This window comes from Coturnix japonica, chromosome 1 (genome assembly GCF_001577835.2).
Source record: "Coturnix japonica isolate 7356 chromosome 1, Coturnix japonica 2.1, whole genome shotgun sequence".
Classification (NCBI taxonomy): Eukaryota; Metazoa; Chordata; class Aves; order Galliformes; family Phasianidae; genus Coturnix; species Coturnix japonica.
The window spans coordinates 112,823,473-112,843,893 of record NC_029516.1 but is presented as its reverse complement, the minus strand read 5'-3'; the positions used below and the strand labels follow the sequence as shown (position 1 = coordinate 112,843,893).

General features: G+C 38.3%; 1 protein-coding gene across 3 annotated transcripts in view; it reads left to right on the top strand.

Moving 5' to 3' along the window:
* TBL1X (transducin beta like 1 X-linked) overlaps positions 1-20,421 on the top strand; it is a 182,174-nt gene that overhangs the window by 96,889 nt on the left and 64,864 nt on the right. For 2 of the 3 annotated variants that reach the window (XM_015886828.2, XM_015886818.2), the window contains one exon: positions 5,741-5,848. The exons of the other annotated variant lie outside the window; for it this stretch is intronic. The gene's annotated coding sequence lies outside the window, so the exon portion shown is untranslated. The remainder of the gene's footprint in view (positions 1-5,740; positions 5,849-20,421) is intronic. 3 annotated transcript variants of the gene reach the window in all.

The following is a 20,421-nucleotide window of genomic DNA, read 5'->3' as shown; positions in this document are numbered from 1 at the left end:
CCTGCCACATCACAGTTATAATAATTAAGTGCATTTCTTTATTTCTCCATGCTGTGCTTTGTGTTTTACATTTCATAAAGTTAAGCAGAAATCCAATAACTTACTACCAAGAGACAAGTTTGTTGTCTTGTGTTGTGGATTTGTTGTTTGTTTGTTTTTTTTTTAATCTGGACTTCTTAATTAGAAAAAAAACACATTTGTTCTGCTTGAGGGTTGCTAAGACAAACATTGTACTAATTGATACGTATGTATTTTTCTGGAATAAAAAAATCTTGCCAGAACATCATGGTGTGTGCTGCTGTAGGTCTCAGCACCCATGAATCCATGTACTATAAAGAATATTCTTACAGTAGCAAGCATGTGCTGTATCCATACCTGCCTTGGCGGCTGGCTGACAGGTGAGCATTCCATAAGTCCATTGATCGAGCTGGAAGTACTGGCCTTCCAAACAAAGTGTGCATATCTCCTGCCTCTAACAGTATTATGCATGACAGTGGAATATCTACCACACCAAAATATGCTGAGGAAACAGAGACTGGAGCTGGCAAAGCACAGACAGAGCCTTCACAGTGGTAGCTAGTTCCAAGAGTTGGTGCTGTAACTCTGCCTTCCAGTCTGGCTTTAAGGTTGGTTTACGCAGTTACTCTTTGGGATGTTAACAGTTTTTCTGATGATAAAGAGCCTGCATAAAAAGAATGGCAGGGTAGAGCCAAAGCAATGATACCAGGCTTCTGCAGTTCATAATTTTATGATGTCCACTGGCTTTGAAAGAGAGTTACTTGAGATGAAACATGAAAAGAATTTCTCCTCGCAGTGGAGGCTGCAAGTGGAAGTTTTATGTTCCCTAGAGACACTTGCTTCAAAGTGTAAGCCCAAACTCTGTGAAACTGCGCCCAAATGAGTGAAATATTCTGGGGAGAGGCTCTCGGGGCCGAGTATTTTAAGATATTCTGGAAATATAGGGGTTATTTCTGGGGTTTCTTTGTTGCTTTCTCTCAGATTTTACCATGGGAAAACTTCTTGCGCTAGTATTATAATGAATATTTATTTCAAAGTTGACTCTCTGATTTCTTACTGACTCATGATTTTGCTTCCTTTATCTTATTTCCCTTCACCAGCCATCTGTGATAGATTTAAAATACAAAAAAAACCACCTCTTCTAACTTCCTTTGGAGGAGGAGTCTGTAGGGAAAGGGTTGATACGTAAGTATCAAGAGAGAAAATAATTTCCGTCACAGCGAGCCATCAAATAGTATTTATTTACTCATTGGAACCTTAGGGCAAATAAATTAATATGCAGGCATTGTGTGGGTGTTTCTGAATAGACATTGAACTTCCAGTGCATACATATTCTGTTAAAACACATCAGAGAGAGCCGGCATATTATGTTGAAAGTGGTGGTTCAGGTTTGGGCTCCACGTCTGCAGGTTTTTCTCCATGATTCTTGTAGCGTGGTTGAATTGCTGCTTGTGTCCCCGAGGTGAGCACTTCTGTTCTACCATCCTGATGTGATTATGTGATTGATGTTCTGCACATCAGTGCAGAAGTTTTGTAAATGCTGAAATCTTTTCTTCACCAAATTGTCCACTTTTTAGGAATTGCTTTCTTTTTCAAACATCTTTAGAAAGGACATTTTGGTTTACTTGGTTTACTTGGCATAGTTATTGATGTCCTGACGGAATGTACCATATATCCCAGTCTTCCTGTGAGCCTGATCCCCTAGGGGTTGTTTGAAAATATTAAAGCTGTTTGTCAAGTTGAAAGAAAGCAAAATATTCATGTTGCACACTAGGTATCCTGTACTTCTTTTACAGAGATTGATAGTGAAATCTCTCAAAAATGCTTTTGTAGTTCAGTGAGTGTTGAAGGCAGCCCATTTGTCATTTAAATTCTCCCGTGCCTTTAAAATTCAGAAAGGAGGAGGGATAATAAATTACTCACCCAATTAATGCTTTTTTAGTACAGAATGATGTTAGAGAAAACTGCTGAAAGAGAAAAGTAATGTTGTCTGGTAAAAATAAATAAAATTATGTAGGTGAAGCTGCACAGAATAGCACTTAACCAGGAATCAGATTGGAAACATATTCTGGTATCTAAATCTATTTAGAAGGATTTAGTAGGTCTTACAAAAACATCTTCCTAAAGGTTGTGACTGCTGTAAAGTCAAAAGTGAGTCGGGTGATTTTGCCTCTTGGTACCTGCACAGCAGGTGTCCTGTAAATCTGGCCTCTAGTTTCAGTTTCCTAAACTCATACGGGTCCCTGCAAAAAGGATCTTAGGAAGGAAGCCTACACACCAAGCAACACATCAGCACAGAATTTCATCCGTTGCCTTCTAAGGGCAGCACCAAGCTCAGATTGCTCTGCAGTGGGTGCCGTGTTGCTGACTGAGCTCTCAGTGCCACCCTGCTGTCTGGCAAGACCAGGCCCAAGTCCTGCCATGTCTTTGTGGCTGCTCATTCACCAGGAGCAATCTCACAGCACAGGAGGTTCTCCTGTAACCTGGTGGCTGCTCCCCCAATTACAGGAGAAGAGGTCTGAGGCCAAACATCTGTGGTCTTGCCTTAGATTGGTACCCCAATACTAGCATTTGTGTTGATTGTATTGATGGGAGTTGATGCTCTCATTTGCTGTGGTTTTGCTTCATTCAGGTATGGAGTATTGGCAAGGAAAGAGTGTCATCTTAACATTGCTCAGCTTAGTTTTGTGTTTCCAGAAGTAGTGCATCACCCAAGGTCAAACCATATGTATGAGATTCAGTCAGACAAAAAGAATGACATTTTTAAGTCTTGTTTTTGGTTGATATTTAAGCATGGTTAGTCTGTGTGGCAGTTTAAGACACAGCAACAGCAGAAAAGATGTCTAAAATAACACTTGCTGTATCTTTTCTGATCCTTGATTAAGCTCTGTTGTCATCATAGAGAGGTTCAGTGTGCCCTTGCATCCATTTCTGACTGTTTCTTTTCCTTCTCGTGTTCCCTTTCCTGGGAGCAGCTTCCATTTGCACACCAGACAGAGGGACAAGGTTCAGCATGACTGCAGCACTTCTCTTTGAGCTCAGGCTGGAAGCTGGTGGCCCAAGTCACGGTGATGCGCATGAACGAGACATTTGGTACCAACAGAGTGCTGTTGTTCAATGCTCAGCGCCTATAGAACTGAGGCCCAGACTGAGCAAGCAGCAGTCACGCTGTAGTCGTCTCACCAGTGACCATGAGGGAGAGAGTAACCACCACAATTTGGTTTTGACCACGTCCTTTCAGCTCAGTGAGCAGCATACTACTTCCTAAATTAGCAGCCAGAGTATTACTCACAGCAGGATATATTCCACCTGTCTCTGAGAAGATGTTTGCAATTCTCTGACTCCACATATAGCCCGAATGCAGACATGCTCCCTTGCTGTGTGTGCATTTATGTGTCTCCAGGAACGTGCTGGAGCCAGTGGCATAGCATTGATGCCACTTGTCTCCCTTCAGCACTGCTGCTGCAAAGCTAGTTGGTAGCTGCAGATGATAGGATGTTTCACATATGATCAGAGAAGTGTGATTACATCACCTGATTTCCTTCCTCTGAATTACAGACTTTGCCCTTTGTGTGAAACCTAGTAGCTCGTGTTTGACTGCAGAATGGCTTGTGTTTGCACCTGAGTTCATCTTCTCAAAAAGTCTCACCAGACAGACCCTCTACCAACAAATGGAGGATCTCTGCATTCTCCCTCCCTCTGATAGCCACACTAATGGTTAATCACAAGTGATGATAAGTACATGCTTTATATCTCATTTGAACTTGGCCTCAGCTTCCATGTAGTGATTTGTTTTATACATACCCTTCTGTGCTAGATTCACATACCAGTTGGTTCTTACTGTTTTCTCCATGTGAAAATACTTACATGCTGTAATCAGACAATTTATCGTTTTTTTTTCTTTTTGATAAACTGCAGGTTGAACTCTCTGAATGTTTCATACTAAAGTATTTTCTTCATCCCTCTAATCATTTTTGCAGCTGTTTTCTGTGATCTTTGGGGTTTTTTTGCGCTTTTTAAATTATGGAGATCTGACTCCAGAGTGTGTGTATATATATATATATATATATATACTGAATACTATATACTATATACTGTATACTATATGCTATATACTATACTGTGTTGGTAAATGAAACAAATAAGAACACATCCCAAATGATTTAGGAGTCTAATCAGAACAGAAAGAATTAAATGTGTAGACAAAATAATACTTCACTTTACAGCACAATATAAGCCTTTATCTTGTATTTTACAGTGTTCACTAAACCTCATGAATCGTGCAGAAGCCATGAGATGAGCCAGTTGTCTTCATAGTATTTCTCTCCAGAATGGCCCCTATGTGCTAGCTGCTGTTGTATACCATCATGTCAGAGTACTGAATAGAACTAATTTTAATACATTGATGCTCTTAACTATTTTCCCATAAGACGTGAAGTTGTAACAGCAAAATCCTCTAATTATTATTGGGATTTTCAGATTGCATATTTACACAGTGTTACTTTCTTGCATACGTTTTATTTTGCATATATACATAACATGCTCCACAGAAAAATAAGAAGGGAAACATTTCCAAAATAAGATGGAGAGACAATGATAGTCATCTCAGAATGTCATCTGAGAATTAGATGGGCAAGTGTGTAGGTAGAGGTCAACAAACTCAGAAAAAATACAGGCTTCTAGCTGATGAATTATTTGTCATAGTTAAATCATCGTTTCTTGTCCCTTGTAAAGTCATTCAGCTCTGATTAGAATAGGTGTATTTCTTTCTCATGTGAATAGTTGTATTTGGTTAGCTGGTGTACTTGTCTCATGGTGATGCAAATGAGAACATGTTGTAGTACTACAGACTGAGAATTAGATTTATAAAAGCTTCTCCTTATGATGCTTTAAAATATGTTATTTGTTTAATTGACTGTATTATCAAATAATCCTTAATGTATAGTTTTAAGAGCTGATAGGCATTTGTGTGGAAGAGTATAATTAATTTAAGAAGTCTCCAATGAATATCTTACTTCACTTTACAGCATTTAATTATTATATTATATAGACAAAAACTGAGCATAAGATATAAAGCTTGAAATACAAGAGTATGAAGCTAGTGAAGATACACTGCAGGTGAACTGCAGAGGAAATATTAAATAAGGATTTTTTCTTTGTGTTCAATGGCAGACGTAGAAATCTGCAAACAGGTTTACTGTTGCAGGATGCTGGACTGTCTTTCATGTTTGATTTTCACAAGTGCTTTGCCTGCCTCCAAAGTGCTACATTACTTGGCCTACTTATTTGTTTTTGCACAGAAATCAATTTCCACTGGAAATTCTCTCAAAGACCACTTCTGTGTGCTGTTCTGAGGCACTGAACTACCTTTTAAGTACCTTGTTCAGCTTTCCTTCCCTAGCCCATGAGCTCAATGAATGTCTTGCTGATGTTATACTCGATCAAAGATGCTGAAAATTATTGAGCCAGGTTCAGTGTGCATTAGGTTCCAGGAAGAGTGCACTGCTTTGCAAAGCACTTGGATGCTTGGGGTCACTGGGTCTTGCTCTTTCCTCTCTCTTTCTGTCATAGATGTTGGCTTTTTTCCCCATATGGTCCTGCCAGAGCTTCTAATTTGGCAGACAGTACATTGATGAATGCCAAAAGAGAAAGGGGTCTAATACTCTTGTTTTGATGGGGTGATACGAAGTGGCTTGAATGGTGCCTCTCTCCCTCATTGCAGCCCTCTCCGTTGTCAGATGTGGTGATCTCCATGCTAACTCCAACCCCCAGACTCCCGACAGCAGCCTGTGAGGAGCAGCATTCAGCAGCTCAGGGGTCTCACAGCCAGGTAAGCCAAAGGATTTGTCTCACATGGCCTTACCTTGGCGGCATGGTCTTTTGGACAACCTTTCTTTTTTTCCCGGTAAACATGCAGCTCAAGCTGTCATAAGGTTTTATTGGCATTTGTATTGCATTGTTTCTGTGCTGTGAATATTGTATTACTACTTTCTAAGTCCATATTTTCTGTGCACCATTCATTCTCTGGGTATAACCTGCCATCGTTTTTTCTCAGTGCATAAGTCACCTTTGCTGCAGTACACTTAACAAACACATCTTACAAAGCAATCCATATCTAAGTAACCACTTTGCCAATCAGCCAATTTTTGTGTCATAATTGCTATCAGCAGTGTTATATGTTTAAGTTTATGTTGGTAACGATACTCTTAAATAATGCTGAACTAGTACGGGATAGTTTCATTAAGTAATGTAGAGCATTCTTCTTCAATTATTATTTTCTGTAAAAAAAAACTCCTATTTCTCATATGCCTCAATCCATTTAACTCATCTTTTGATGCTACTGATAATTTAGAGAGCAGATTTCTTAATCCTGAATGTTGTGTGTCCTTAAGCTCTGTGCCTTTCAAATATCTCTGTTTCACCTATGAATTTTAGTCAAAAATAGTTACTTCGTAACTTTACCAGATTATTGAATCCTACCTTTGTGTTTTATTGACCAAATTTCTATAAAATGGCATTGACTGGTGTTGACTGTTTATTCATGTCATATTCCGAGGAATTTATCAGTTCACTGGTTGTTTTACCTGAGTGGCTTAGAACTCTATAACTACTGAGATCATATTGCTTTCCAGCTTCAAATACTGTCAGAAAATACTACAGTCTCACTGAATTTCTTTGGTGTTCCAGAATGCATTGAAAATTAGCATCATAAAAATGATACTCTCACAAACACTTTTCAGACTCTAAGGCACAAATTATCTGTTTTGTGTGCTGGTTTAAAGTTGTCTTTAACATTAATTTTGGTTACTAATGGCCTCGTCATCTGTTAAAATGCTTTTTTCTACTTACAGGGAAGACTTTTTTTTTTTCTTTTTTTCATTGTTTTTTTTTGTTTTTGTATAGTATGTTTTTACTCTTTTTAACCATGAATCAGAAGTTGGAGACTACGTGTTTTCTTTAGCCAATAATTTCCTATCAAATAAATTGCATTTGATTTTCCTTTTTAATATGCATTTCATTTATGGCCTTAACACAACCAAAGTGTGGTTTCTAACTGTTTTAGTAGTGGCTTTGATCCCTGCTGGTAGTAAGCAAGGAAGAGTCCTTCCACATTTTCATCCCTGTACCTTCTCCAGGAGTCCTTTTGCAATTACTTTCATGTATTACAAATACTTTTCTATGAAATAAATCACCCAGTTCTCTAATAATGTTTGGTGCTTTCCTTTGTCTCATCTTACCAACAGTACATCCTCCTGGGATCCGCTAGCATTATCATTTATATGTATTCAAGATCTTGAGCCTTTGGCTTATCAATAACTTTGAGAGATAACGGTGCCTTTAGTGTAGCATATCATCCTCTATTTCTTTTTTCTCCAACTATACAAAGAATCTCTCAAATAAGACCTTACAGCCTATCTTGTTTGTTTCTCAGGCCTCTGGTCCTTCCTTCTGTAGAGGTTGCCATGTGTAAGACTGAGCTTTAATGCATCCATTTCTGTAACTCTTACCGGTTTATTTAGAAGCCTTTTGCCTGCCCTAGCTTTTCCAATGATAACCATATGCCATTGCAATTAACCTTATTTTGTAAATATGACTCCTTCTCTCCACGGATATTAGTTTCTAAAGACTAGAGTCTTGTAAGTTTTTCACCAGAAGCATAACCATTGTCAGCATTTGAGCTTTTTGTTTTCGGGCACTTCCAAGATAAGACAGATTCCCAGGAAAATATTTGTATAAGTTTTTGGGTTTTTTTTTACTTATATACATTAACTCTATTTTATATATGGCCCAGACAAGACAAGGTGTCTTGACCTGTAACCTGACCTGATGATATCTGCTTTTAGCACTTCTCATAGTAAAACTAAGACTTTCATAGCATCATGGAACCCTCACACTACAACTTTCATCTCCTGAAGAGAATAGCTCTTTTCATTACCAGTCTGTAGTGAAGATGGAGCTGATCCAGACAGAAAATGTCATATTTCAGAAAAAGAAGTTACAGAAGAAATTCATGCCAAACCCTGTAAGTCAAGTGTTGCAGAAACCTATTTTGGAGAGGTACTAGGAGCAGCTGGTGCAAGTCTGCTTAGACTGTTCTGTAATAATTGCTTATTTGAACCAATTAGAAGAATATTGAAAAGCAAAAGATTCTGTCTGAGTAAAGCAAACAAACAAACAAAAACATAACAGCAACATTACCAAAATTTGCCAGTGTTGTGAGAACCTGTAAGCATGAAATTAGGTAAATCAGGTTCCATCCCTACTTGATTAAAAAAGGAGTGTGCATTTTGTCTTATTATCTCCTTATATAGCACTTCACATAAGCCAAGCATCAACAGAATTTGTGTTCACTTTTAGCCTGAATTATCTTTCCTATTTGGGGATCAAATTTCAGAGTCAAAAGAGAATCAATTCCAAAGTCTCTTCCTGTTCCTACACATAGTCTAGTTCTCCATCCCTTTCTTGTACAGCTATTTTTCAGCTTCCACATGGTCTGTTTCTACATCCAATTTTGACTTTGGCTCTTTTGTCTGTAAAGAAATTATTGTAGTCGTAATTGTTCCTCTGATTTGTTATGGAGGTGTAATGTTATTTGGATAACCGAAAAACATTTTGCAAAGCTAATGATCATTTTAATAGATGTGTACTTGTTCCTGGGGCACAACTAGAGAGGTTTCTTCAGGCCTGTTCTTTACTGCTGTCATTGCACTGACACAGTTTTTACATGTTGGGTGTCAGATCACTTGAGTATCTTCTATTAAGTGGTCATTGTTATTTCCCCAAGCTAGAAGTGGCTTCCAAAAATCATGCATTATAACAAAATAAAAGTGTGTTACTTTTGTCCCATGCATTCTTGTCTTGTTGATATGATGGATTTGACAGTGAGGATGACAGTGCTGATACTGTGTGTGATAAGAGCAATGAGTGCATAGGAAATTAGAATATCTTAACTAGAAAATGAAGATCAAACAGATAGATGAGACAAAATTACTCGTAGATGTAAGAACATAAAAATACTTGAAGCTCAGTTAGAGCTGGTAGGAATATGCACATGGTAATGCACTTGATCACTTAAACTTAGTAACTAGAACAATAATGCTCATTTAAACAGTATCTTTTATAATGTTGGAGTTTTTTTTTTAAACAAACTTCATATTGGTTCTGATTTCTAAAACTGGTTATCAGATATTACCAGTGAATAATTTACAGCCTCTGGGTCTGCGCAAAAACGACTCAGCCTTCATTATTTGCTATTCTGAAGTTATCCTTAAAAGTCACCATTCACCGAAATGTTGGCATAGCGTTTTGTAAAATAAGCGTCTTTTAAATGAATGCAAACATCCTTTAAATTTCTATTTGCAGATGTTTCAAGGCTGAAACAAAATTACATGAATATATTCCTTGAGACTTCCCTTGCTACTTGGTGAATCATAGTTAACTGAACTCTCTTTTTATTCATTGAATATTACTTATCTGTATTTTTGACCTTTGAAGACAGTGAAAAAGTATATCTTGCTAAAACATGAACTTGTCCATTAGGTAACAATTTTTATTACTTTACGTTGTGCTGAAGAGATAAGGCAAATACGCTTCCTGTCATGGCCAGCTTCTGAGATGGTTGTTTTGAGCCTTGCTTATATACATTACCCTTCTAAGCTACTGCTAATATCGTTTCCTTCCTTTTTAGTGTGTTTTTTGTCCTTTTATTCAGTACAGCTCAGGTTCTGAGGAAGTTTTGTGGAGAGAACTGAGGATGCTAGCACTCCAAAATGCATTATCCTTCCATTTTTAAACTAAGTTTGTCATTATTTAAGCCTGACAGAGAACATTTAGGACTGAGGTATGACAATCCTGCACTCTTTGTACTTGATATGCAGAGCACGTTAGGATTCCATGTTCATTGTGTCAATCATGTGAAGCGCTAGTAATAGATATGAAGCATGGAGAAAAATGATTTATGTGCTAATTGCTAATAAAATGTGTGTTTAGTTTACCTGGAGTGCCAGATTAAGTCAAAGGTGCATAACTCCATGAGATATAAATGAAGTCTGTGCCTTGGAGAGACCATGAAGCCAAGCGGTTTTTCTCCACCTGAAGTCTGCCTGAGTTGTGTGGTCAGAACTGAAGAAATTTGCCCAAGTGAATTCAGCTTAAGTTGTAGCACTCATTATGCCCAGCACGTACTAGAGGCATAGCGTCTTCTGCAGATTGACCGAGTTTGTAGAGAGACTGTGTGTGCTTCCCAAACAGAACAGCTTCCCTCCGAAGAATTGAGCTTTCTGCTTTTCAAGTGTTTATTTAATTGAAACTTTGGTTTTAAACTAAACTCTTTTATCACATTATTCTGCAGAAACTGCCTTATTAGGGGCAGTCTAGTTAAACATACTTCTCAGAATCTGAATGTTTCACAGAGTCAGCCCATGGAAAAGAAGCATGTTATATAGAAGTTCTTTCAGTGAAGCCTTGGAGATCCTCTCTATTACATATATATATATACACATATATATTACAATTTTATTATATATATCTATATATATATATAATATACTATATATATATTACTATATATATTTGCATAGGCCGTTCCTACCTGAGCTGCTTTGATTTAATGGTGCATTCATGTTAATTCATGTAAATTAATGATAACCATACTGTTATGTAGCTCGCACATGCTCACCATTTGTACCTGGTATACAAACAAGTGTCAGTTCTTTTTTTATCAGCTGTATGGAGGAATTTCATTCTTCAGTCAACCTATAAGGGTTTTCACATACTGTTTTCCTGTCTAGTTTTCATTCTAAATGCTGCAAGTGAAAAGCAGTGATATTTTTATTTTATTTTATTTTATTTTATTTTATTTTATTTTATTTTATTTTATTTTATTTTATTTTATTTTATTTTATTTTATTTTATTTTTCTCTGAAGTTAAATTATCATAATCAGTGTGAACTGGTGAGATTTCACCAAAATTAATCAAAATGGTGTCACAAGTGTGTCATTCCTAATTCTACATTTCTAGTTATACACAGAGGTCACGGCTTGACGCTTGACTTTTACCTTGGTTCAGGCTTTTCCTTCCTGAAAGTGATTTTGCACAGGCTTAGTAGAGATGTTGTGCTCTTATAGCTGTCGAGATAATTATCTCCATCAAGAAAGCTTTGGTGATTTAAGATATGGCAGAGCCTGCAGCTGAACCAAAAGAGCTGAGTGTTTTTGGGGGCCCCAAACTCATGGGGGCCAGATCAGTGGTTGAAGTCTTACTGTGGTGCTGCCACTCTGGAGTGTCACAGCTCCAGATCAAAGCAAGAGGTTGCATTTGCTGAGTGCTGCAGCGGGGCACCTGTTTCTGCAGTGCTTCTGTAAACACAGACTTAGAGTGGGCTCAGGCAAAGCCCTTTGGATGATCAGCATTGCATTCAGAACTTCACATGGGAAATGACTTCCCAGGACTGCTTTAGATTGTACCTTTTTCTGATCAGCGATTCTGAGGCTTTTAGGTAGGTTTTTACCTACTCAGAAAATGCATGTGGAGCAGGAAAGGATATTTTTCAAACTATGTATCCATTGCAATAAAGCTGCTTTGTGCTTTTCCTTTTATGTGAGGTAGTTAACATCTTTGTGTCGGTTATTTTGTGGGTTAAAGTGTAGTTCAGCAGCTATCCTGAATCTGTGTAGCATGAATTGTATTTATGGTCAACCTAAGTCAGCTTAAATAAACTTAGCTCAAGTGATGCATGCATAAATTAGTTTCCTGTTTGTCTGACCTGCCAATAAACAGTCTGAATAAACAGAATAATCAATCACAAGAGACTTCTTCTGTAGCATGACTGTGCAGCTCTGGTCAAGGAAACGTAAAATAATTTTCTAGTCTCTACTTGGTTCCCTCCATAATCAAGTCTCTGCATTGACTGATTCACTTTAATCATTTTTACATTCCATTGAGAAAAAAAAAAAAAAAACAAAAAAAAACCAAAAAAAAACAACTGAGGTTAGCTTCATGGAAGGTACAAGAAGAAAATAAGTGAAGCTGTTTTGCAGGTTTGAGAGAGCCTCCTTAATGGATTAGCCATGTGACATGTATTGTTCCTGCACAAAATTGGAGCTGGCCTGCAAATGCAATAATGTTTTTGCTTTTATGCTGAACTGTTTTTGTATTAACTGGCCGTGATATTTCAATCATACACTTACACAGATCATCACATTTAATAACTTTTGTTGAGGTACGCTATGATCAAAAATGTGTAATATCTGAAAGATCAACATGCAGTAATACTTTACAGCTTCTTAGTATACTTCTGCACTTGTTAATCAATTCTTCCTTTTGCAATCAGCGTAATGTAAAGGCAAACGTGATCTACCTGCTGTAGCTAAAAGCACGTTTAGAATATGTTCCATTAAGTGTAGCTAACAAAACTAGAAACAGTCCATATTAACAAGCATTCCTACCATACTAGTTAATTGCAATTTCTAGACGGCTGGTTCAGAAGTAATAGAAATACTGTTCTAGATTCCTTGAGTGGTTACTTGAAAACGGTATAAAAGTACATCCTGAATGGTCTAATGCTGCTAGTGGTGTTTTAGCTTGGAGGTACTGCTGCCATTTCTTCCTCTTCTGCTAAATGCTGATGGCACAATAAAAGTAGTTTGTGGAAATGTGGGTGTAATTCAAGCTTAGCTGCTGGCTACTATACAGGAATTCAATTATATGTCCTATATAAACTCAAACAAGACTTGAAACATTTTGTCATTCTGTCTTATTAATATTAGGTTCAATGCTCACTGCTTGTTTAACATTAGAATATCTTGTGACTGTAGAGAAGTGAAATGCAGAAAGCACGCTTATTTGTCCTGTGAGCTTACAAGTTGCAAAATTTGGTTCCAAAAAGATTTGGCTTAAGTACATTTTGACGTTGAAAAGGGGCTTTTCCTCTGTAATAAAATCAATCATCATCCTGTGAAAACAATAATCCTTTTATTGGCACAAAGGAAGGATGTGGTGCACCTTATTGAATAAACATTGTAATTCAGCTGTAAATGAAACCATGTCTCCTTGTAACTTGTCTGGTCCTGTTTCATGAGTACAGATATTAAGTACTGTTGGTCACTCGGGGCTTATTTATATGCTTCACAGTGTTTGTTGAACTCAGATGTAAATTAATTCCAAGCATTAAAGATTATTGCTTGAGGTTTAAGCACAGTAACATCTTATTACATTGTCAGGTGGGGTTTTTTTTGCGATTTTTTTTTTTAAGACAAAAGTTCAGGTGCAATAAACTACACCTAGGGCTACCTACCTGGGTAGGCCAGCAGGTCACTTCCAGCCATGTTTCGCCTAAACATTGCTTTGAACCTTTACAGTCTCGTTCCCATATTTTTCTTCTCCCTTCCCTTCCCTTCCCTTCCCTTCCCTTCCCTTCCCTTCCCTTCCCTTCCCTTCCCTTCCCTTCCCTTTCCCTTCCCTTCCCTTCCCTTCCTTCCCTTCCCTTCCCTTCCCTTCCTGTCCTTCCTTTCCCTTCCCTTCCCTCCCTTTCCCTTCCCTTCCTTGCAGTTCCCCTTCCTTCCCTTCCCTTTCCCTTCCCTTCCCTCCTTCCCTTCCCTTCCCTTCCCTTCCCTTCCCTTCCCCTCCCCTCCCCTCCCCTCCCCTCTACTTCTTCCTCTCTCTCCTCTTCCAGTTTTGTGGTAGTCTTTAATATCAATTTGGGACAACTTTTCCCTCTCCCCCTCCCCCCCCCCCCTTTTTTTTGTCCTATAAATTAAACATCTTCCTTCCCTTTAACTTTTCCATCAACATCAATATTTTGCAAGTTTCCAGCATTGCCTTCCATAGAATCTCAGTTTCTCTTGCAAGTGCTTGTTTCAGTCATTCCTCAAAGCTGTTCTTTGCCCTGTGCTGTGTCTCTCAGAGCTCTCTCTTCTGACTGTGTCACCAGTCCTGTAAGCACTGTCTGCTCTCACCTTGCCTACAGCTCTGTGATTGAAGAGGGTGCTAAATTAGCTGGAGGTTTTTAGAAATCCAGCCTCTTTGCAAATGTTCTCCTCTTGGCTTTTAAGTCAGTTGTGCTTTAGGATTTCACGATAGAGAGGATATTGTTAATTCATTGTTATGTAAGGGTCACCGCCATTTTATGACAGTTTGTGTTACTAAGATTTTCACACAGATGTGTTAGAGACACATGAGATTGAATTTGTTGTGATTCAGAGCATTGTTTCCATTGAGGGGAAGAACTGAATGTCCCTTTTGAAAGAAGGAGCAAAATAGGGGTAGCGTTGTTCTTGCAATGATAGAGGAAATAAAAGCTACTCTGATTGGTTCATTGCTACTGAAGTTTACGTGTTGATGAGGTTTTTTTAGGTATATAGCTTTTGTTGTGGCTTTGTCCCAATTGCTCTGCTTGACCACTAAACTCAGCCTCGGGGCTTGTTTTCATAATTCTGATTGTACTTTTCAGTACATTTAGAGAGAGTTTAAACAGCAGATTTTATTCATCTAAATGATTGCTTGCCGTTTTAGAAACTTGCATAGTTCACTTTATTGTAGTTACTTGTCCTGAGAGGATAGCAAAAGATTGAGATACACTTTGTGAAGTAGAGGGGATTTAGCTACAAAATTGTGAATGCAGCAGATTGCAATCTCTCTCTGTCTCCCATGAAGATGTTACCTTGGAAGGCAGACGCTAAGCTGTTTACCACAGTCAGACGTGATCACTCAGCTCTAAATTAAATCTACCCATGATGGGTAGCATGGAGGTAATCAAATCACTTGCACCATTTGAGCTGATTCTGTCGCCTTTCGTTATCAAAGCTCATTTAAACTGCTTTAAATCTAGAGCTGAGCTGATAAAACAGATAAATGTGTGTATCAGTGATCACATTTTCCTGCTGTTATGTTTTGTGTTATCTGAACCTAAAGACTGTCCATTAAATAAAACCCTAAAACCGATGACAATTAATCATATCCTGCGTCTTGTCATCTTGATATTTTTATCAATTAGCCACTATAAGTTTAGTTTTGTTCAACACAGGATAGGTTTCAGGTAACATGGAGAGTCTCTAAGCGATACAGTGCACACAAATTACATTCTGTCCTTAGAAACTGCTCCTTTCCTACTTGATCACAGACAAGAAATAAAAAGTTATTTGCTCATTGCTTTAAAACTGTAGTGACTTTTTCCGCCTAGTGATTCCAATTTAACAGCTGAGAACAACGATTTCCTTGTGCATGGTGTGTAATCTCATGTAATTGTAAGGCTTTTCAGTCCAGCTGAGAACAAAAATAGTCAATGCCACACTGCCCCCACCCCACTTTGTATTATACCTGCTCCATGTAGTAAATGTGAAGAAAACAGACTTGTGAGCAAAAATGAAGTGTGCTATTGGTAGAATGCTTATGAAACTCGTGCCTCTTATGAATTTTATAAAAGCTATAATGACTAGTTCTGTCTTGCTCATCAGCAGCATGAGATTGTTTCTAATCCTCAGACTCGAATTCTGCTGCCCATATGTGTTTCATTGTGAAACATCCAGCTGCCCATCCAGCAGACAAGGAAATGGCCACTGAAGGCATAATAGCCACTGGGACTTGATTCCTGATTGGTTTTGCTAGTGTTTTTAATGCTTTTCTCTCTAACTAGTAAACCACTTAAACTGTCCTACTAAATTGTGCTTGAGTTGGGCCCACCAAATTGAAACAGAGGTAAAAGGATGTGGTCAAGACTTAAAAACATGATGTGGTACTTACTGTACAAAGTGCAGATGTTCTGCAAAATCGAGTCACCCCAGGGCTTGGGAAAGCAATGACGGGGTGCAGCTTTTCCAGGTGAGTTCAGAACACTTACATTATTTCAAAGTCCATACAGATGTGTGGAGGGGGAGCAGCTGAAAAATTTTGTGAGCTTTGCTTAGAGATGGACCATATTTTGAGATGTTGATATTGAATGTTGAGCCTGCTGAAATGAGCTGTTACTCCCCGCATCTTTAAAGGGTATTTGATTTTGTGAAAGGTTAAGTTATGCCTTCTAATTCGCATGCAGATTCTGGAAAGTAACTCTGTAGCTTGTAGCTCGGATATCTTTGATTTATGACCATCTTCACCATGTACTCAGAGCGTGTGCTGTTGCTCATAGTAACAAGGGACTGTTGACAGTATCTGTGACTATTAGCCAGAGTCAGTACTGACCGCAGACAGGCAGGTGGAGTGGATGAATGAGTTACAGTCAGTGACGGCTCTTCATGTCTATATGTGGCAACCACACTGCAAAAAAGGGAGTGTTACACTTAAAGATCTGAGCAAAATTCACCTTCAGATGTCTTCTTATTAGTAATGATGAGTAAGAAAAAAAAATTGTGCCGGCTGATTTTTAGTTCCAGCTTATCAGATAGACTAATAATAAAGCAAGTACATGTTGCATAGGAATAGTACCATGGAAAGCAGCATGAATTGTGCCATTTTTCAAATTGCTTTGCAGGCTCTACAGCAAGAAGTGCAAAATTCACCAGCTGGGTCCCCGTAATTGCGCCTGACTGTATCTGAGCTCCCTATGGCGGAGTTCTCCCACTAAAAAAAGTTGCATGCATCCTCCTAAGGTTATTTGCCACTGTCAGCTGAGCCACCTGTGTCTTTCTGCTTTTGGCTATTCATTGGGTTTTCATTAAGGGAAATAAAATTACATGGCAAATAAATAAAACTGTAGACTACTTTTTACTCCAGCACTTCTAAAAGTCAGCATAACTTGACACAACTGACTTTGAATTGTTGGGTAATTTTTTGTGCTACAGATATTTCTACATTTAATCATTTACTCTTTTAAAGGAAGAAGTAGAAAGTGACTGATAGCAAAACAAGGCAGCTAATAGTGATCAACTGCTTTTTTTTCTTCTTTTTTCTTTTTTTGTGCTTTTTTTCAATGTTGGTTGTCTAACTAATGCTATTTGGCATAAAGGAAGTCGGCTCTTGTTGTCAGCAGACACTGTAAGTGCTGCCAAGTTTAGTCATCAGTGGCTTAGAAGTAGAAAATTGCAAAGTTTGAGTTACCCCGGCATAAAGATAACCTCAGTTCTGAATACCCTCAACCCTGAGTGGAAATAGGGAAATTCTAAAAGCATAACGAAGAGATGATAAATGACAAAAATAATCAGGGGAGGTAATGCAAGAAAGATAGAACTGAGAAATTTGAGAAATCAATGTCTAAAGCTTTTCCTCTCCTAGAACTGCAAGACATGAGGTCCTGTAAGTACACTGGAAGCGCTGCCATGCCTGCGCTCTACTTGAGAGCCATAATGTGTCAGTCTTTACTTGAATGAATAACCCCTGTGGAGTTAGTTTAGAGTTTCACATGTAACTTTGTTTTGAAAGAGGCTTTGCCTTTGCATCTTCTGTCTGAGGGACTTGCCATTTTGTACAGTGTTTAAAATACAGCCGTACAGTTAATACCAGTGATGAAAATGAGAAAATAAATAAATAAATCACAGTTATGTGTATCTGCTATTCCTGAATAATTATTTGACAGGATGAGGGAAATGGCCTCAAGTTGCGCCAAGGTAAGTTTAGGTTGGATGTTAGGAAACACTTCCTTACAGAAAGGGTAGTTAAGTACTGGAATAGTCTCCCCAGGGAAGTGGTTGAATCTCCATCCCTGGATGTGTTTAAGAGCCGTTTGGATGTGGTGCTCAAGGATATGATTTAGCAGAGGGTTGTTTGAGTTAGGGTACTATGGTTAAGCTGCAGTTGGACTTGATGATCTTCAAGGTCTTTTCCAACCTGGGTAATTCTATGATTCTGTGATTCTATGATTCTGTTTTACTTTCCATGCTTCCTTATTTTCTACTAAAAAGCACTTCTGCGTTCATTCTCTTGCTTTCTCTGGAAGATGAACGGAGGGAATAGGAAGGCAAGCAATTGTAAAAGGAGTTTTTAGTTGTCTAAGTACGTAACCCAAATTAGGTTTCCCCTCCCCTGCTCCTTCTGGATATCTGCCAATTAATAATTTGAATTAACGGGAAGCCACAAGGTTGAATGTGTGACGAAATTCAATCAACCTTGAATTCAAAGTCAGGGTTGTTTTTCTATTATTGTGATGATGATGTATATCTCAAAGTGAAGATGGTGGTGGTTTATATCCTTTGATAAGTTTAGCACTGTCAACTTGTTTTTCATCTCATTTTTTTCTATACATGTAGTTCAATTAATTACCACAAAATACTGGCGAGGTATATATATCCTCAGTGAAATATTATTAAGTGCTTTACAGAGGGCTGTAAGTAAAAAGACAAAATAATATTTCTCAAGGCTGCAGAGTTGGAACTGGGAGTCAAATGTAATCCTCAGGAACCAGTCTTCAGCTGAAACAGTTAGTTCCTTTCATTATTTGGAATTACAAACCATACTTCTCCAGCAATATTTTTTTTTTTCCTTAATTTAATTGTTCAGATGATGGTTTTATTTGAAAGCATGTTATGGTTCTAAAGAAATGTAGTAATTTTTGGTACTAAAGGCTTGTTTGTTTCTCTGGCGCAAAGACGGCATAAGGATTATACAAGATGAAACATAAGACTTCACAGCAAAGGATTTTATCCCTGGATAATATGTTTTTCTCCAGGGGTGCAGGTGGTTGTTTCTAAATATTGGAATAGGTCTGAGGTTTTAAGGAAAGGGGGGTTGTGTAAGATATGAAAACAAATCTGTGTCTTTTAATACATGTTTCTAAGCTAACACAAACAGACTTTAACAATTTGTAATTAATCACTGGATTTACCACAGACTCCATTTATCGTCCAACTCACTTTTAAGCACGATCAAATTTTGTTACTTAAGTTTACAGCTAGGGAGAGATTATAAAACACAGTAAGATTCTTATTAAAAAGAGATGTTTTCTCCTTAGCAATGCAGAAATAAATAATTTGGCAAATCCCCTTTTAACATACCACACAGTTTTTCACTGATTGTAAGACAGGGGTTACCTCTGCACCGTGTTCAGATGTGTGCAGAGGCCATTCTGCTGCAGACATGCAGCCCTCATGCGTGGGCATTAGCGGTGCATCTCCTTGTGGACGTAGCAGCACCATGTTCTCTCAGACTGGCTGGCCGGACTGAGCACCTCAGTTCAGCTGTAAATCACTCTCACAAAACAGAATCAAACTTCAGCACCAGGCATCCTGATTTTCAACTACTGTTTTTTATCATGCTACTTAACATAATAAGGTACCACCAAACTCAGCAGCTGAGGCATGACCCAAGGCCTTGGGCTGCTTGTCCACTTAAAGATAGGGATGTGGGAATGCACTTACTGTGACTGTGGGGCTGATGGAGCTCTGATGCAGCAGAGTTCAGTTATCCAAACATGGCATTTCTCGTTTTAATTTCTTCAGAGCTGCTTATTCTGCTTAGTTTTGAGGTTGGAGAGATCAGTGTGTGCCTGTACTGAATACCAGACTTTTTTTTTAGAACTTGAGAGTTTCGAAGGCAAGAAAGTAAGGTGTCAATTCTTATCCAAGGCATAGATCAATGGGTTTAATACTGGAGAAAGCAGTTTGATTTTTGCTGTAACTACAGTGTACTAAGATCATAAAATTGTTCCATGTGAGTGAGAAAAGGCATGTTGCATCCTTTGTTGTGTGTCATGTGGCTTTATGTAGACTGGGACTTCTTCCTTATATTTGCAGCTCCACAAAATGTTCCTCACCTTGTATATATAAACTACTTATCACCAACACACCACCCATCATCATGGTCAACAACTTCTCTTTAAGCTGTGATAAGTTTATTTAGAACCCCAAAGTGGAGTGGAAGATGAAAATCAGTCCAGCAAGTGCCTAGAATAGTTGTCATAGAGAAACTATTGTGTGCTGTATCAGTTGCAAGTGCAAGTCTGGAAGCATTTTCTGTCGTATGTCAATATCATTCACTGATGCGTGGTTTGGTTTCAGTTATGGCCTGGAGCTACACAATAATGAGCCAAAAAGGGCAATGGAAACACCAGGGACACTTTTCACATTCTTCCCCTGTAGCTGATATTCTTGTGCAGATAAACAGTCATGTTTGCTTTTGTAAAATGGGTTCCACCTTCTTTGTGTTCTCCTGAGAGACAGTCACACTTTGCCGTGCTTATGGTCTCAGTAGTGCAAAAGGAGGCTTCAGAAGCTGTAAGCATCGTGACTGCCTCAGAAGTCTTGGTTTAGTGCATGATCTAAAACCATTTGTATCCACTGTACGTGAATTTACAGGCTGCAGATTACCCATTTAGTTAAGCAGCAATGTAGAAGAATAACTAATTCTCCCCAGAAAGAATAATCCCTAGTAAGTTGTGGCATTTTTTTCTCTTTGCATTTCTAGACATAGTTTGTTGAATGTTTCAATCACAGTGTTAATAATGTGAGGCCAAAATGCTTGAATCTTAAAAATCCACA